This window comes from Bos javanicus, chromosome 2, assembly GCF_032452875.1.
Source record: "Bos javanicus breed banteng chromosome 2, ARS-OSU_banteng_1.0, whole genome shotgun sequence".
Lineage (NCBI taxonomy): Eukaryota > Metazoa > Chordata > Mammalia > Artiodactyla > Bovidae > Bos > Bos javanicus.
In genome coordinates this window covers 114,021,847-114,034,435 of record NC_083869.1, presented here as the reverse complement: position 1 = coordinate 114,034,435, position 12,589 = coordinate 114,021,847, and positions in this window count along the sequence as shown.

Sequence of the window (12,589 nt, the reverse complement as noted above, 5' to 3'; positions counted from 1 at the left end):
AGTGTTTACTTTCTGGCTTTTTGTTGAGTATTTAAATCCAGGTGTTTACAATATGGGGATCTTCTGTAATTTTTGTTTTTTCCCAAGTAGATTTTCTAAAGCAACTGGTGGCATGTATGTAAACAAAATCAAAATATTTGTTTAAATTTTCCTAGGACTTTGCATCTACCGGACTTACTGATAGAAGATGCTTATTTTAGAGTTGGCTGTGAATGATGCAGTTGAGATCATATTGCCTGGGAAATACAAAACAACTGAAATTGGTTTATAAAAGCATGTTGATATTACAGTGTATTGATACAAAACAGGGAATAATTATTGATATTGGGCTAAACAAAACTGAAAAAGGCGTGCATACATTCACTCTAAGTTGTTTCAGTTGTATCTGAATCTTTGCAACCCTACAGCCTACAGCCTTCCAGGCTCCTCTGTCCATGGGATTCTCCAGGCAATAATACTAGAGTGGGCTGCCATGCCCTCTTCTAGGGCATCTTTCTGACCCAGGAGTCCAACTGGCATCTATTTTATCTGCCGCATTGCCAGGTGTTTTCTTTACCACTAGCACCACCTGAGAAGCCCCCCAAAAGTTATATATGGGTATTAATAGAGATGATACATTTTATTGAGCATCTTGCTGCTAAGTCGCTTCAGTCGTGTCTGACTCTGTGCGACCCCAGAGATGGCAGCCCACCAGGCTCCCCCGTCCCTGGGACTCTCCAGGCAAGAACACTGGAGTGGGTTGCCATTTCCTTCTCCAAGGTATGAAAGTGAAAAGTGAAAGTGAAGTCGCTCAGTCGTGTCCGACTCTTGGCGACCCCATGGACTCCAGCCCACCAGGCTCCTCCGTCCATGGGCTTTTCCAGGCAAGAGGACTGGAGTGGGTTGCCATTTCCTTCTCCAATTTTTCATGAATTAGAATATACATTTCAAGCCAAGATAATATATAGAGTGTGTTGTGGGTTAAGGAAACCAGACACATTTGGGCACAAATTTGAAATTTGTTAATTACTTAGGCATAAACCAACTAGATTATTCTCTAATTGTCCTTAACACTGTCTCATCATGACTGGATTTTCTTAAAATATAGTAGTCTAATTGTCTTTTAAGAGAGTCTCTGGCTCAGTGTAAAGAACAGGTAGCACAGGAAAGACACAGGCAAAGGATATGTGTCAGCAGTCGGTGAGTATGAGGGAATCTTCTTGGACATTATCTAAACCAGCATATCTTTTAACTTAACTGTGTGCCACGGCAGGTACAGTGCTGGACATTGGCATATGGCGTAGAATGAAACAGACGTATTTCTTGTCTGTGAGTGTCTAGATTTGTATTAAGCAATCATATAATTCTATGTAAAAATGCACCTGCAAAAATACTATGAAGAAGAGTCATATGATGAAGTGGAAACATGTTTCAAGAGGAGCTGATGTAATTGGGAAATCTGGGTGAGGGAATCAGATGAAAAACATGTACAAAGAATAGGTTTAAGGGTCAGACTAGAGATATTCCTTGAATAAAGAGGAAGGGGCCTGTAGAAGACAAAGAATTTTTGTCTTTACATGAAAAGTCATGGGAAGCCCTTGCATTTTAGCAACAGAGTAAGCTGATCAGACTTGATAAACTTTATCTGGCTCTAGGATTGATTGGAGATCAGGGGATTGGAGAAAAGAAAACAAGAGGAGTCTCTCCATCAATCCTCGTTTTTCTCAGTGGCTCTCATCTTAACCCAGAATCCAAATGGAATGGACTGTGAAAGGGCTAGTATTAGAATATCACACATTATCACTTATATGCGGAACCTTAAAAATATGATACAAATGACCTTATTTACAAAACAGACTCACAGACCTAGAGAATGAATTTATGTTCATCAGGGAAGGAAAGTGGCGGGGAGGGGTAGTTAGGGAGTTTGGGATGGACGTGTACACTCTGCTGTATTTAAAAAGGATAACCAACAAGGACCTATTGAATAGCACAGAGAACTCTGCTCAGTATTCTGTAACAACATAAATAGGAAAAGAATTTGAAAAAAGAATGGATACATGGATAACTGAATCTCTTTGTTATATATCTTAAACTAACACAACATTGTTAGTCAACTATGTTCCAATATAAAATAAGAAGTTTAAAATATACCACATATAGTATTAATTATTCAACATTCTCTTCTGATGACCTAGAATTGATACATAACTTTGTATCAATTTTGCTGGCAGTGAAAAATATTCATATCTATACTCTTAAAGCAACTCCAAGGATAGCAGAGCCAGGGCTCTGAAAAGTCATGCAGCTGTTCAGTGGAATGTCTCTATCCTATAGGGCAAGGCCCTTATATAAGAAACAAAAACAACTCTGGGTGTTCTTAGTTAGCCTTGTGGAGTCTGGCAGCCATGCACAAGGATAGGCCAGCCAGGTTCAAAAAGCATCTGTGTGTGTCATGGAACATATAGCAATGTCAGCCAGCTGAGCACTTGGTCACCTTCATATTCTGACTAAGGGCATGCATTTTTGTGTGACTGTATATTTGTGCTTCTCACTAATCAAAGGCACTTGAGTGGGAGAAACACAGAAGTCATTTCCTAATTGAAAACAGTTTGAGAATACAAACACTGGAGTTGATCCACTCCCACCCTCCCTAATAAGCTGCTTGGAGCTTTCCCAACATACAGAAACAAGGTAAGATAAGATAACCTTCTGCTAGGTGAGATGTCAATCATCAGGCTTGGCAAGAAGGATGCAACTCCTTTCTTGCTCTGGATTACGCAGAAGCCTTTCCGGAATAAATTACTAAAGATGGTGATAGTTTCAACAGAAAACTTGCAATAGTATGATTGAGCTTTGGGACATTTTAGTTTAATATGTATACAATAACTGCCAAATTTACCTTTTGAGTCACTCAGCCTGTATATTTCTTATATACCACATGAATAGCCAAAATCCATGGAGGTAAGGCGACCCTTTCTCACTGATTTTATACGAAAGTTCAAGATCAAATCAGATCAGTCACTGCTCAGTCATGTCCGACTCTTTGCAACCCCATGAATCACAGCACACCAGGCCTCCCTGTCCAGCACCAACTCCCGGAGTTCACTAAGACTCACGTCCATCGAGTCAGTGATGCCATCCAGCCATCTCATCCTCTGGTGTGCCCTTCTCCTCTTGCCCCCAATCCCTCCCAGCATCAGAGTCTTTTCCAATGAGTCAACTCTTCGCATTAGGTGGCCAAAGTACTGAAGTTTCAGCTTTAGCATCATTCCTTCCAAAGAAATCCCAGGGCTGACCTCCTTCAGAATGGACTGGTTGGATTTCCTTGCAGTCCAAGGGACTCTCAAGAGTCTTCTCCAACACCACAGTTCAAAAGCATCAATTCTTCAGTGCTCAGCCTTCTTCACAGTCCAACTCTCACATCCATACATGACCACAGGAAAAACCATAGCCTTGACTAGATGGACATTTGTTGGCAAAGTAATGTCTCTGCTTTTGAATATGCTATCTAGGTTGGTCATAACTTTCCTTCCAAGGAGTAAGCGTCTTTTAATTTCATGGCTGCAGTCACCATCTGTAGTGATTTTGGAGCCCAGAAAAATAAAGTCTGACACTGTTTCCACTGTTTCCCCATCTATTTCCCATGAAGTGGTGGGACCGGATGCCATGATCTTCGTTTTCTGAATGTTGAGCTTTAAGCCAACTTTTTCACTCTCCACTTTTACCTTCATCAAGAGGCCTTTTAGTTCCTCTTCACTTTCTGCCATAAGGGTGGTGTCATCTGCATATCTGAGGTTATTGATATTTCTCCCGGCAATCTTGATTCCAGCTTGTGTTTCTTCCAGTCCAGCGTTTCTCATGATGTACTCTGCATATAAGTTAAATAAACAGGGTGACAATATACAGCCTTGACAAACTCCTTTTCCTATTTGGAACCAGTCTGTTGTTCCATGTCCAGTTCTAACTGTTGTTTCCTGACCTGCATACAGATTTCTCAAGAGGCAGATCAGGTGGTCTGGTATTCCCATCTCTTTCAGAATTTCCCACAGTTTATTGTGATCCACACAGTCAAAGGCTTTGGCATAGTCAATAAAGCAGAAATAGATGTTTTTCTGGAACTCTCTTGCTTTTTCCATGATCCAGCGGATGTTGGCAATTTGATCTCTGGTTCCTCTGCCTTTTCTAAAACCAGCTTGAACATCAGGAATTTCACAGTTCACATATTGCTGAAGCCTGGCTTGGAGAATTTTGAGCATTACTTTACTAGCGTGTGAGATGAGTGCAATTGTGCGGTAGTTTGAGCATTCTTTGGCCTTGCCTTTCTTTGGGATTGGAATGAAAACTGACCTTTTCCAGTCCTGTGGCCACTGCTGAGTTTTCCAAATTTGCTGGCATATTGAGTGCAGCACTTTCACAGCATCATCTTTCAGGATTTGGAATAGCTCAACTGGAATTCCATCACTTCCACTAGCTTTGTTCGTAGTGATGCTTTCTAAGGCCCTCTTGACTTCACATTCTAGGATGTCTGGCTCTAGGTCAGTGATCACACCATCGTGATTATCTGGGTTGTGAAGATCTTTTTTGTACAGTTCTTCTGTGTATTCTTGCCATCTCTTCTTAATATCTTCTGCTTCTGTTAGGTCCATACCATTTCTGTCCTTTATCGAGCTCATCTTTGCATGAAATATTCCTTTGGTATCTCTGATTTTCTTGAAGAGATCCCTAGTCTTTCCCATTCTGTTGTTTCCCTCTATTTCTTTGCATTGATCACTGAAGAAGGCTTTCTTATCTCTTCTTGCTATTCTTTGGAACTCTGCATTCAGATGTTTATATCTTTCGTTTTCTCCTTTGCTTTTTGCTTCTCTTCTTTTCACAGCTATTTGTAAGGCCTCCCCAGTCAGCCATTCTGCTTTTTTGCATTTCTTTTCTATGGGAATGGTCTTGATCCCTGTCTCCTGTACAATGTCACGAACCTCAGTCCATAATTAATCAGACACTCTATCTATCAGATCTAGGCCCTTAAATCTATTTCTCACTTCCACTGTATAATCATAAGGGATTTGATTTAGGTCATACCTGAATGGTCTAGTGGTTTTCCCTACTTTCTTCAGTTTAAGTCTGAATTTGGCAATAAGGAGTTCATGGTCTGAGCCACAGTCAGCTCCTGGTCTTGTTTTTGCTGACTGTATAGAGCTTCTCCATCTTTGGCTGCAAAGAATATAATCAATCTGATTTCGGTGTTGACCATCTGGTGATGTCCATGTATAGAGTCTTCTCTTGTGTTGTTGGAAGTGGGTGTTTGCTATGACCAGTGCATTTTCTTGGCACAACTCTATTAGTCTTTGCCCTGCTTCATTCCATATTCCAAGGCCAAATTTGCCTGTTACTCCAGGTGTTTCTTGACTTCCTACTTTTGCATTCCAGTCCCCTATAATGAAAAGGATATCTTTTTTGGGTGTTAGTTCTAAAAGGTCTTGTAGGTCTTCATAGAACTGTTCAACTTCAGCTTCTTTACCGTTACTGGTTGGGGCATAGACTTGGATTACTGTGATATTGAATGGTTTGCCTTGGAAATGAACAGAGATCATTCTGTCATTTTTGAGATTGCATCCAAGTACTGCATTTCGGACTCTTTTGTTGACCATGATGGCCACTCTATTTCTTCTGAGGGATTCCTGCCCGCAGTAGTGGATATAATGGTCATCTGAGTTAAATTCACCCATTCCAGTCCATTTCAGTTCGCTAATTCCTAGAATGTCAACATTCACTCTTGCCATCTCTTGTTTGACCACTTCCAATTTGCCTTGATTCATGGACCTGACATTCAAGGTTCCTATGCAATATTGCTCTTTACAGCATCGGACCTTGCTTCTATCACCAGTGACATCTTCAGCTGGGTATTCTTTTTGCTTTGGCTCCATCCCTTCATTCTTTCTGGAGTTATTTCTCCACTGATCTCCAGTAGCATACTGGGCACCTATTGACCTGGGGAGTTTCTCTTTCAGCATCCTATCATTTTGCCTTTTCATACTGTTCATGGGGTTCTCAAGGCAAGAATACTGAAGTGGTTTGCCATTTGCTTCTCCAGTGGACCACATTCTGTCAAATCTCTCCACCATGACCCACCCGTCTTGGGTTGCCCCACGGGCATGGCTTAGTTTCATTGAGTTAGACAAGGCTGTGGTCCTAGTGTGATTAGATTGACTAGTTTTCTGTGAGTATGGTTTCAGTGTGTTTGCCCTCTGATGCCCTCTTGCAACACCTACCGTCTTACTTGGGTTTCTCTTACCTTGGGCGTGGGGGCTGCTCCAGCAAAGCGCAGCCATTGCTCCTTACCTTGGTCGAGGGGTATCTCCTCACTGCCCCCTTTCCTGACCTTCAATGTGGGATAGCTCCTCTAGGCCCTCCTGCGCCCGCACAGCCACAGCTCCTTGGACCTGGGCTTGGTCCTCCAGGCCACCGCCCCTGGCCTCGGGCTTAGGGGCATGGGGTAGCTCCTCCCGCCCGCGCGCCAAAGCCGGCTGTGATGGGTGCGCCAAAGCGCCGGCGGCTGCGATGGGCCCTGACTCCATTAATCTCCTTCTCATTCTCTATCACCCCAACTCCAAGGACGATACCCACTATTTGAAAAGGAAGTGAAGTCATGCCAACAGAAAGTAAATTTAAAGCATCCTTCTCATATTTTATAGGCTGTAAAATTTCTGGCTAGCCAATGACTAAAGCCTGAAGTCCTACCTTCTATTTTAATTGCTTATGTGATTGTATACCCATATTGTTTCTTTTAAAATTCATCACAAGACCTAGAAAAGACAAATGGAATGATAACTTCATTAATACATAATATAAAACTTAATTGCAAATGAATACCATGTAAAATCATCAAGAGGAAATGGAATGGCACGTTGTAACAAGTCCTTGGAAATAAAATGTGAAAAATAAGAGTATCATCATTGCTATAGAAGAATCAACAATCATGTACACATTGTTGTACTCCCTCTGGGAGATCCCACATCCACAAACTCAACCAACCACACATCCACTTTCACATGCATCTTACATAAGGGATTTAACCATCTGTGGATATTTATATCCGTGGTGCCTCAAAACCAGTCCCCCATGGATTCAGAGGGATGGCCATGAGTGTGTGTGTGAGAGAGCGCACATGTGTGCAGATTTTATGTTCAATTTTTAATTATTGCTTCAATTCTCATGGCCTCTGTTTTTTAGGTAACCACTCTACTCCACATAAATCCCCAAACTGAAGCAATCCTTCAGTCCATTGTGTTCTCTCCCACATTGTGAAAACTGAGTGATGCAAGAGTAAACAGCACTTGACATACAGTTTGGTGTTGACATCATGGTTATCAGTCTCATCTGGAGCCTCAACACCATTTGTCAATCTTGTGTCCTGTTGCAAGGATTAGTCCCCCTATAGCTATTAAAAATTTACCATCAACCTCAAGTATCTCTCACTCTAAGCCCATCTACTCACCAAAATGAATGAATGGAGCATATCAAGTGGGAGCCATGCCATCTGCTCTTCCAGGACCCATCTCCTCCTTAATTTCCTCTTACTTTATTATACAGATTCTCCTCCTTCTTCTGCATTTTAAAGGTTGCTGGTACCCAGAGTTCTATTCTCCTCTCTCTTCTTTCTTCTCAGTTATCCCTGGAAGGCTTTCCTGGGGAGCCAACTCTGAGATGGAGTTGAGGGTGCAGGGGCTTTAGTAGGGTGTGTTATTGGTCTCAGTGCTGGTAGAGGGGAAGGGAGCAGGAATGGGCACAGAGGTATTTGAAGAAGTCCCAAGAAGCTGAAGGGACAGGCTTTTATATCCTCGATCAGTCTGTTATCAGAGGCTGAGGCCAGCTATTCTGGGATAGAATACGATCTTACGAGAGGTGGATCTCTCCATTGGAAGAAATCTCTAAAGAGGCTACAGAAGAGGTGCCAGCAGCCCTCCTAGAGGTTAGATCTTGAACTTTTTATTCATGAAGAAGGATCTGAATCATGTGTCACATCATTGTGTCTGCCTCATGTTGCACCCTGATACACAAACACACTTATACACACATATACACACTTAAACACATACACACACACAAGTTCTTGTGACTTTACTTTCTGTCTCTACCTCAAATCTGACCCACTCTACCATGCTTTTATTCTCTTGAACCCAGAAGGTGGAAAATACAAGATTTAGGGACTTATTTTCCTCTTTTCTTAGGGGAGAGTCATCCACGATAATGAATACTAAGTTCTGAGAGAAGCAAGGTCTCAATGAGTGATCTGAGAGCGTTCGAGTTCTCATGTTCCAGCTGTCTCTCAAGGCCAGCTCCCTTCCCATATTGACAGGAAACTTCCCATGTGTTTTCTTCTTTCCCTCACCCAATTCAAGTAGTGGACCTGATGCTGGGAAGGCAAGGAGCTCTGACTCATTCAAATGATAACCAAGGCTAAACTAAGCTAGATACTGGTGGGTCACTGTGCCCTTCAGGTTAGGCAGCACCTGCCCTGAAATTTATCTTGGTTTTTGTTATGTTGGTCTGACTTGTGCCAATATAATTAAGTCCTACCGCATTTTACCTACCCCCATGCTTGCTTTCTTCTTTTTATTTAACTTTAATATGCTAGGCTTAAACAGGGAAGCACCTGCATTTCTGCTGCAGGTGACAGGATGATTCATTTCCCAGATGCGTTTATACCTCTTTTATCAGAAAGAAAAAGATGCAGAAAAATTCTTTAGAATTACTTTTAGACACTCACTTTCTTCTCCACTCCCAGCCTGTAACTGCTCACCAACACCCTTACTTAAAGAGCTATCCTTCATGAGCACAGCCAAGGCGGAGGCAAGAAGAACTCAACTGACTCATCTTGCACAGGATGAGAATGAAGGGGAACGGGGCAAGTGTCTACCTGTGTGTGTGAGCTGAATGTATGAACAGTGACTGGGGATTTTCAGGGTGGGGAGGACTGGAAGTGAACTGATTGTCTTAACAAGCCTTCTCCACCCAAAAGACCATCCATTCTCCTCCTTGAGATTAATTGACCCCTATGGAACCTAGGCAACTACTATTTTTAGAAGCAAGTAACTAATACCTCAATAATGTTGACTGTAAAAACAACAAAGCAAAATGATGTATGGCAGATACAACTTTAACTCATCAACTGATATTTAACTTGCATTCACTTTAAACCTGGCTTTCTCCCAACTATTGAGGAAAGCTTGTTTTTCCCCTTAAAGATAGGATTGATTAGAAGTATCTCATTGCCATTACCTCTGTTATTTAATTCTGAATTCCAATTCATTATGTTTCTAGGAATCATAAAATGAATAACATTAGTTAGCAGACTTTAAACTACGTCTTTCACAAGTGTTATTCTTTCTTTCTTGTCAGAGGTGTATGATATTTTGAGAAATAATCATTGTTTCCCAAGTTAGAAAATTTTAAACTAAAGCCACGTTATATGAAAACTAGGGCCCAAGATCACATTAATTAGGAAAGGAAAGGGTTAACATAACCTGAGTTTTCTGACTCCAGAGACTAAAATCCATCTAAGAGAATGTGGAGCATTGAGTTTCTCTAAAATAACAGAGAATAAGTCATACCAGCAATTCACTCATAAGGAAAGCAAAAACAATTCTGTTTCTAGGGAAAGAGCTAGAGATAATTCATTTAACAAATATTTATTAAGCCAGTTGTGTGTGTCTAGTTATTTTTTCATTGCCCACCAGTCTTGAGCTGACATCTTTGACAGACTTTTTGTAAAGTCAAGTCCACAGACCATTTGCTCAGAAATACCCTTGAAGCCTGTAAAAAAAAAAAAAAAAGTGCCTGTTGAGTCAGATCCCATGGGGGTAGTGGGTAGGGAGTATGCACTTCATACATATTCTAGGTAACACATATTCTGGATGTAAAAGATTGAAAAATCCTGGTTTACAAATCTTGACTCAGATTCTCAGATAACTTGAATCGATACTTTTCTTATTTTGAGAAAAAAAGCTGAATACTGACAGAGAAATGAGTATCACTTTCTCTCTCAGTTATTAGCTTTGAAATAACATTTTCCCTCAAGTAATCTTTCTCCTAAGCAATGAAAATGATAGGGACTGATAATTCAGAATCACAGAATCAGGTGGCTAAGTACAGGAATACCTGGCTGTGTTTGCTAGACAAATCTATGAGGGTGGCCCAACTGTGAGATATTTTTTTTTTCCTTTGGCAGCAATCCCATCAGTTTGTCTGACTAAAGTTTGTGCTTATGTTTTAATGACTCATCTTTTCCTGCACTATCCCATCAATTGCTTGGCAGAATTGCTGCTAGTTTGGAACATGAGGCAGGTATTAGATTCTGTGTATGTCTATTTCAAGATGCTATACTATGCTATGCTACGTCACTTCAGTCGTGTCTGACTCTGTATGACCCCATAGACGGCAGCCCACCAGGCTCCCCCGTCCCTGGAACACTGCAGTGGGTTGCCATTTCCTTCTCCAATGCATGAAAGTGAAAGTGAAGTCGCTCAGTCGTGTCTGACTCTTAGTGACCCCAAGGACTGCAGCCTACCAGGCTCCTCCATCCATGGGATTTTCCAGGCAAGAGTACTGGAGTGGGGTGCCATTGCCTTCTCCGATTTCAAGATGAGCAGATACAAATGTCTAAACTCTTTGCTCTTTTACAGACCTCTCAAGATGACCTAATTTTCTCAACATCTTAAATTTAGAATCAGAACCCAAGACTTCATATTCTTTAATATCAAATTTAACCTTTAAAACCACCATAGAAATAAGTAGTTCAGCAACAAGTATTGACAGAGATTCAGAGTGACAAAATTCTGTTTACATCAAGAAGGGAAGACAAAGAACACTTTCATTGTTAAGCTTGTGACTCTCTGACCTGTGAATCCTGGAAACCAGGAATCCATTTCCACAGGGTATGAGACCTTCAACTTCCATGGAGGGAAAACAAAGTAAGAAGAACTTGGACAAAGAACTCAGTAAGTAGAACTTCCCTGGCAATCCAGTGGTTAAGACTCCACATTCAATTCAGGGGCACAGTGTTGATCCCTGGTCAGAGAACTAAAATCCTGCATACCACATTCTCCACCACCCAGAAAGAACTCACTAAGAATGTAAAAATGCCAGATTCTTCCAGTCAATCTGAGACAGAACTACCAGACCATTTAATAATTGTTTGGTAATATAAGTAATCCTAAGGGTCTTTTTTTGCAATATGAAATATGGCCTCTTTTCCAAGTCAGAGTCCTAGTTAAACATCAACCAGCCTTTTCACTGTTTGAGGTGGGAGGCAAGTCTAGAAGAAAGGGCTGGAAAAGGAAATACAAAAGGAGTTTCCCAACCCACAGGTTGCAGAATCTTTTAGGGCAAGGAAAAGAAACACTTTCTAAAGTTCTATGTTAAATGCCAGAAATTTACATTGTATCTTGCTATAGCTGAAAACAAGCATATGTAACCTAAGGCTTCTGAACCTTGCTCTTGACGTTGAAGTCAAGTAATTCTTAGTTGCAGAAGGCTGTCCTGTATAATGTGGGATGTTTAGTAGCATCTCTGATCTTCACTCATTAAATCCCAGTAACTCTCCCTCTTTGTGACAAGAAAAAAAGGTCTCCAGATATTTCCAATGTCCCCTTGTTTTTGCGGTTCAGTCGCTAAGTCATGTCCAAATCATTGCAACTCCATATCCTTTATCCTTGCAACACATATACTTTTCCTGTGTCTTATCCTGTGCTACCCTTTCTTTCATTGATTTTCAGTCACTCAGTCTTGTCCGACTCTTTGTGACCCATGGACTACAGCATGCCAGGCTTCCCTGTCCTTCACCATCTCCTGGAGTTTGCTCAAACTCATTTCCATTGAGTCATTGATGCCATCCAACCATCTCATCCTCTGTCGCCCACTTCTCCTGCCTTCACTCTTTTCCAGCATCAGCATCTTTTCCAATGAGTTGGCTCTTTGCATCAGAAAGTGAAGTCACTCGGTCATATCCGACTCTTTGAGACCCCATGGACGGTAGCCTTCCAGGCTTCTCCATCCATGGGATTTTCCAGGCAAGAATAGTGGAGTGGGTTGCCATTTCCTTCTCCAGAGAACCACTGGACAAACTGGATGAGGTCTTTTACATGGGTCATCCTCCATGTGCGAGGTGTTACCCAGTCTCTACCCAGGCCACATCCCCGCCACAAGGGGTAACTGCTGTAATTCATCACTGTCAGTTCAGTCTTCAATCCTCTGGGGATCCAGCCAGTGTCCTCTTCACACTGTATTCGAGATGAAAACTCTTTACCAAAAGGTCGATGCAGGGTAAGCTGTTGCTACATCTCAACACAAAACAGGAAGCAAATTAATATTGAATACTCAATATCAACTTTAAATTAAATGCAATTAAATACAGTGACCAACTCTATGACTGACAAGCTTTCTCCTGCCATGGTTTGAGCTTCCTCTTTTCTCCTGATAGTCCTTCTCTGGCTCACTCTTGTCTCCTGACCCAGTTGGTAAGTTGCTCCCAACTTTGCTTCTTACCACTATATAAAGAGTATGAATTAGTCAATACAGCTCCAGATTGCTTTCAGAGTTATGCTTGTGTCTT